Here is a 7,752-nt window from a genome sequence, read left to right on the forward strand (position 1 = left end):
GTAGAATGACCAGGTCAAAAGTCAGATGACCATTTTAAATTTTGGTAACTCTTGCCAAATTGCCTTCAATAATTTATCTTTTAACCAGAATAGTACATTTGCACTTGTTTCCTGAAATGTTTATCCACATTTGATCTGTCTTTTGAAATTTCGCTAATCTGACTAGAAACAAAATCTTACTGTTCTAATTTGTACTGAAGCAGCATAGCCGAGTGGCTAAGAGTGCGGCTCCTGAGCTGGCAGGCGAGGCTGACCTCTGACCCCATCATATCTTGTTTTGTGAGCTAAGGGAAGATCCTTCCCTGTGCCTTAGTTTCTTATCTGTAAAATGAGGATAATGATATTTTCCTTATAGAGTTACGTAATGTTCGGCACACGTGTGCACTCATAAATATCACGGAGCACTGCGACTGTTACTCTCTGACTAATGAGATTTCCTTTCTGCTCCACCCCCTTTCCCCTTCAGTGCCAGTTTATACCTTGCCTTCCCCTCACTCTCTGCTTTGAGTCTCATAGCAGGCTTAGGTTGTCTTCATTTTACAGGTAAGAAAGCAAAAGATGGTGGGCACAGAAGAAAAGGAGGCAGAAGCAGATGGCTCACAGGGGCCCTGCAGGTGGTGTATGGACTGATCCAGTGAAAAAACTTACTTTGGTATTTGCCATTTCTTCATTAGTCATTTTTATAATACTGGTTTTTTTATAATACAGCATTTTATAAATGCTGGTATATTAAACTGAACAAGAACATATGACATGAAAATTTTCTTTCCTACCTATGCCCGTTCTCATCTCCCAAAGGAAACAAATTTTTATAATAACTTATCTATAAAATATATACGTATATTATACTCTCGAGATAAATACATGAATATATACATGTACACACATATGTTAACTTATAAATCCATTAATGTGGATCTTCTTCATTATTTTTTAAATGTTTTTTTAAAGATTTTATTTATTTTAGAGAAAGAGCATGCAAAAGTTGGGGGAGGGGCAGAGGGAGAGAGAGAATCTTAAGCAGACTTTCACTGAGTGCAGAGCCCCACTCGGGGCTCAGTCTCAGAATCCTGAGATCATGACCTGAGCTGAAATCAAGAGTCGGATGCTTAACCAACTGAGTCACCCAGGGGCCCCTTCCCCATTTTTAGTGACCAGGTCGTAGTCCGTGTATGGATCATCATCATTTAGTTCCCTGAGGAAGAGGGTTGTTGTTGTTGATGTTGGCTCATTTTTCATCAAACTTTTCCTTTTTAAGATTGACTGATTTATTTGAGAGAGAGTGTGCACGTGCTTGCGAGCAAGCGGGGGGAGGGGCAGAGGGAGAGGGAGAAAGCATCCGGAAGCAGACTCCCCCTGGGCACAGAGCTCCATCCCATGGCCCATGAGACCACGACCTGAGTCGAAACCAAGAGTTGGACCCTTAACTGACTGGCCCACCCAGGCACCAGTGGGGTCCAAATTTTTTAAGGTGATCTGCAAATTTGAATATTTTGCACTCCACTGGCTCCACTCAAGAGAGGGCCTTCTTAATTTGAACGCGAATGTGGATTTGTGCCGGCACTAACGCTAAACCGCCTGGTTGGGAGTTGTTTTGTGGATATTTCCGGGGTGTCACTTCTGTTTGTAGCAGCAGTTTCAGACTAATTTCCTGGTTATCAAGATCTCATAAATCCTGGGGCTGTAATCTCATCAGTATGCATAGTTGAATGATTACAGTTTCTTCCTGGAATTGGAACTCACTGGAGGCCCTTGGGAGGATTGGACTATGCTACAGAATCAAAGGTAAAGTGCGTCCCCGCCCCCCCCAGTCTCACTGATTAAAATTAGGTTTCTGCGCTGCAGAGTTGGGATGTGTTCTTTACGAGAGAAGTTCCTGATTCCAGTAGTCAGAGGCATGTGTCATCCAGCCCCAGTTCTGAAAGAAAAAAACAGACGCTGACAGATCAAGTCCCACATTTTTTTTAAGCCTAGGGACTTCACTGAGATGGTGTCTCTCTCTAAATGGAAGTGATAGGAGTCACTCATACCACACCTGTCTTTATGAAGGAGAGTCTGAGCTGGCTCGGGTGTGAGCTACTCTTGCCCCAACCAGTTGGTCATCTGGAGGAATATTTCCCAGGCTCTGTCTTTATTGGTGAGAAATGAGGCACAACTAGAGTTGTGAGCCATCCCCTCCTGCAGAAACCACTGTCCCCGCCTGCAGGCTCCAGGGTGAGCTCCAGGGAAGCCGTCAGCACCCAGCAGCAGTGTGAATGGTTTGTTTCTCCATGCCACAAACAGTTACTGCAACATTATTGCTTATTACATGCGAATAATCACGTGAGGATTCCTGTGTTAGCAGTAGTCACGGGTCGATGTTCTCAGTGAAATGCAGTGATACTAAACACAACACCAGTCCTCCAGTACTTGGGCTACCGGAAAGCCTTTAAAGAGTATCAGCCTATTCCAAAATCAGATCTTGAGAGTCGGAGAAAGTCAAGGAAAACATGAAAGACAAGAAGGCTTGGGAAAGGCCATCATTATGGTTTATCCCTCTGAACACTGTTTTGCTCAAATATTTTCCTTTTAAGATTTTATTTATTCGAGAGAAAGCGTGAGTGGGGAGGGGCTAAGGGAGAGGGAGAAAGAATCTGAAGCAGATTCCATACCGAGCATAGAGCCTGACGTGGGGCTCGATCCTACAACTGTGAGATCATGACCTGAGCCGAAACCAAGAGTCAGACGCTCAACCAACTGAGCCACCCAGGTGCCCCTTGCTTAAACATTTTAAAAAGTAAACTTGTAAAAATTGTAAAAGTAGTAAGTGGTCTAGTAAGTAAATATGAGAATATAAAAGGATACAGCGCATATTCCCTCCCTACCCACTTTATCAGAACCCAGTTACTCCCTTTGTGTACATGTATAAGCATGCATACCAATATGATTTTTAAGTAAAAGAGTTTTATTATACTATATATTAAGTATGTATATATATATATAAATATATATATATATATAGTATGTGTGTGTGTGTGTGTAAGTATATATAAAGTAACTTACCCAAAACTTAGAGGCTTAAAACAATAAAAATTTACTAAATATGCACAGTTTCTGCGGGTCATGAATTCAGGAGTAGTTAGCCAGAAGGTTCTGGCTTGGGATCTCATGAGGCTACCGTCATTAGAAGGCTTAACTGGGGTTAGAGAATCGGCTTCCAGTGTGGTTCCCTCACAGAGCTCACAAGTTGATGCCAGCTTTTGGTGGGAAGTCTCCATTCCTCTCCATGTGCACCTGCCCACAGGTCTGCTTGAATGACCATATAACACGAAGATTGGCTTCCCCCAAAACGAGTGCTCCAAGAGAACGAGTGGGAAGCTGCAATGTCTTTTAGAACCTAGCCTCAGAAACCACACACAATCTTCGGCAGCATACTCTGTCACACAGACTGGCTCCAGTTCGATGTAGAAGGTGACCACATAAAAGCATAATTACCAGCAGGCAAGGACCATCGGGAGCCATCCTGGAGGCTGGCTACCACACTGTGTATCTAAACACATCTTGGACGTTATTTCCATATCAGCATTTATAGATCGACCTCACTATTTTAGGTTTTGTTTGTTTAGGTAGGCTCCATGCCCAACATGGGGCTTGAACTCATGACCTTGAGATTAAGCAAAATGATCTCTGACTGAGCCAGCCAGGTGCCCCTGACTTCATTATTTTAAATAGTTGTACTGTTGTATACCTATACTGTAAGGAATCCTCTAGCTTTTCAGTAGTTTCCGGTTTCTTTGCTATACTTGTATTGCTATGCAAGCGATCTTTGAATATCTTTCTATATTTTCGAATACTTGTTCGTTCAATAGTCTTCTGTGCACTGTGTGCCAAGTCATGTTCAGGGCAGTGAAGGATACTGTGGAGAACAAAATAGGTACGAACCGTTTTCCTATGGAGTGCACTTTTTAATTGGAGAGAGCTTGAAATTAAGAAAAATATCTAATACTGGCAAATTCTAGGAGATGCTAAATGCTAAGAGAATTTTGTATTAGGAGGTCAGGGACAGTTTCTAAGGAGGTGAAACTTAAGTTGCAACATTAGGACGAGAAAGAGCCAGCCATGAGAGGATCCCAAGCAAGGGCTTTATGCGGGTGGGTGAGGGGGAGAAGAGAATGTGATCTGGTAGTTTGGAGAGAGGCAGGCGCGAGATCATTGAAAGGGTTTGGAAGGGAGTAAGGAGTTTGACTTTGATTCAAGGTAGGGTGCCAGAGGGTTGTTTTACTGGTAATTTGAAAAGTTACTATAGAACATGGATCATAGAAGGGCAAGAGGGGAAATAAAAACAGTGAGGAAATTCCAGCAATCCAACCAAGAGATGATGTTGGCTTGAATTAGGGTGAAGATAGAGATGGAGAGACGGGAACTTAATTTGGACTGTTTTAGATGAAAAGTTGACGGTTGTGAGGAAAAGAATTGAGGAATTGAAGACCATGCCTAGATTTTTTCTTGATGGATGACGGTGAAATAATTAGGAGTAAGCAAGTTGGGGGGTGAAAGTCAAGAGTACTATTTGGCCGTGGCATCTTTTCTTTTTTAAATAAAGATATTTATTTATTTGAGAGCATGCAAGAGAACATGAGAGGGGGGAGGGCCAGAGGCAGAGGGAGAACACCCCCCACTGAGCAGGGAGTCTGATGCTGGGAGCCTGATGCGGCACTCGATTCCAGGACCCTGGGATCATGACCTGAGCCAAAGGCAGACACTTAACCAACTGAGCCACCCAGGCGCCCCAGCCATGGCATCTTGAGTTTGAGATACCTGTTAACACAGCCATCTAGAACTATTGAGTAGGACATTTGGATATCTGAATCTGGATTTTTTTTTTCTTTTAATCAGGGCTGGAGATAAACGTTTGAGTCTTTGCCATATCATTAGCATTTTTATTTCTCTTTTCTTTATTTAAGCTCTACTCCCAAAGTGGGGCTCGAACTCATGACCCTAACATCAGGAGTCGCACACTCTACCAACTAAGCCAGCCATCCACCCCACTAGCTTTTTAAAGCAAAGGACTTGGCGAGATGCCCTAGGGGAGAGAATATAGAGAAATGGCTTAAGTTGGAGGACTTTGGCACTTACCTCTTTTTTTTTTTCTTCTGAGATTTGTGTGCGTGTGTGTGCACACACACAAAAAGGTGATTTTATTAAAGTATGGGGACAGAACCGGTGGGCAAAAAGGGCTGCTGCACCTTTTACAAAAGATTTTATTTTTAAGTAATCTCTACACCCAACATGGGGCTTGAACTCACAACCTCAAGATCAAGAGTCACATGCTGTACTGACTGAGCCAGCCAGGCGCCCCTGGCACTTGGCTTTTGAGCAGAAAAAGAACCAGTTAAAGAGACTGAACAGGACTGGTCACTGGGGAAGGAAGAAAGTCCAAAGAAGGGAAGCGGAGGATGTCCAGGAGAGAGTGGTGAACGACGTGGAATAAAAGATAAGAACAGAGAAGTGACCCAGTGCATCTTACTGCATGGAGAGCACTGGTGACCTTGACGAGATCCCCAGGCGCTGGGAATCACATGGTGGGAATAGGAAGCCACAACGGGTGTGTTCAAGAAAGAAGGAGACGTACGGAAATGGACACAGTCATGACAGAGGATCTCGTATAGCAAGTTTAATTGCAAAAGGGAGCGGAGGCTGTGGGACAGGGCAAGCAATGAGAGCGATTCTGTTATCTTTAGAATATGCTAATGAGTGTGATTCAGGAGAGAGGGAACTGTTGAGGGTGGAGCGTCTTTGGATATACTGTATTACTAGAAATATAATTTTTTTTTTGAAATAGAATTTCTTGGTCAAAGGGTATGTGTAATTTTGATCACGATAAATTATCCTCTGGAGATGTTGCGTCAATTTACACTCGTCAACAGTGTGTGAGTGTCTATTTACCCGCTCTGCTGTAAACACCTTTTTCCCAGTCTTAAATATTGGCCAAACTGAGCGTCTTGGAAGAAATGAAGCTGTGTCTTTCCTCCTTTATTTACTTTATATGTTCCTCCCACTCCTTCTCACCAATAAGGCAGTGACCTTTGAAAGGTTCTGGCGGGGGAGGGGGTGTGTGTGTGTGGAATTTGGTCCCATTTCTCTTTGTATTATCTCTGAGAGGAAATCTAAATTGCTTTTCCGGGTGGGCTGCAGAAAATTTCTGTTCTCTTTCAAATGTCATTTATTCTGGAAAGTTTTCTATCATTCTTTTATGGAGAATGTGAGAGCGTGGTCTTGGTCACCACAGCTGATACCTAAGAGCTTGGACTCAGAGCCTGGGCCCTGGCCAGCTCACCTGCAGATGAAGGATTAATTCTCAACTTTGCTGCAACTTGGCTCAGTTCCAAGTTCCTCACCCCAGTTTCACCGTGTAGCCTGGGGTGAATGACTTCAGTACACAAAAGAGTTTAATTATAGCTTCTATGTAGCACTGGGTAGACTTAATTACTTAATCAGGAGAAAGCAGTTGTAGCCAAGCCTTGTGTTCTGAGTTCTTTCAGAAGCCACTTGGGCACCTGGAGGGGGCTGTGTCTTGTTCTTATCGTTGACAGATTTTCCCTCCAAAGATTTTTGTAGATGGGAGACTTTGTTAAAAGTATAACTGCTTTATCAGAATTTGTGGTTAAAAAAAAAATTGCAGGGCAACGAGGAAAACAGTATTTTTCAATAATGGGTGTTAATTAAAACTAGAATTCTTTTTTCTTGTCTTTTTACTTCTTAAAAACTTAATTATGGAGGATTTTGTACCCTCACAGATGGTGTATTGTTTAAGGAAGTGCCATGTGTCCATCACTCAGTCCTAACAACCATTAACTATTGTTAAATTCTACTCCATTCACCTCCCCATCTCATTTATTCTGAAGCCAATCCTGGAAGTCATTTTATTTCACTTATAAATGTTTCAGTGCTCTAAAAGATAATTTAAAAATCATGCCTTACAAAAGGCAATTTCTTATAACGAGCACCCTGTCAGCGTTCAAATTTCCACTTGTCTCAAATATTCTAACTGGTTTCTTTTTTTAGTTTTTTAAATAATTGGAATCCAAATAAAGCTCACATTGCAATTGGTTAATGTCTTTTAAGTCTCTTAATTTCTCTTTTTTCCCCCTTGCAATGTATTTGTGGAGGAAAACAGGCTGTTTGCAGTTGTTCCCACTCTGGATTTTGCTAATAGAAAAAGCATGCTACGGGGATTAAAGGGCCCTGTTGACCCAAGAACTCTGATTATGTATCTGTTCATTTCGCACTTATGGGGAGCAGCTAAGAACAGTAAAAGTCTTATGGCTTTGCTGCCTCATGGTGATGTTAATATGCTTCTAAAGATAGGGAAAAACAGAGAACAGGACCCCCCACCCCCACCCGCCCAGCCACCATCTGGATCTGGCTGGCTGAGCCTAAGAATTCCACTCTGACAGGATTTATCATGACCTGGCAATGTGGACATTTCGCATGTGCCTTTCGCTCCTACACATTCGTTCTGATCTCCCTAGAATGCCCGTCATTCTATAATTCTACAGTTTGCATACTCTAAACTTCCCTTTCTCCATCCCTTCCTTCTTTCCTTTCTCCCTTCCTTCCTCCCTCCCTCCTTCCCTTCTTTCCTTTTTTGCTGTTTTAACTTAAGAAAATTTATTACAAAAGGAATAGAGAAATCTCACAGTTATAAAAGCACAAATAAATGAAACTAGGAGACATGAAAGAGACCATTATGAAGTCAGAAATATTCCTAAA

The sequence above is a fragment of the Ursus arctos genome, unplaced genomic scaffold (genome assembly GCF_023065955.2).
Source record: "Ursus arctos isolate Adak ecotype North America unplaced genomic scaffold, UrsArc2.0 scaffold_5, whole genome shotgun sequence".
In the NCBI taxonomy this organism is placed as follows: domain Eukaryota; kingdom Metazoa; phylum Chordata; class Mammalia; order Carnivora; family Ursidae; genus Ursus; species Ursus arctos.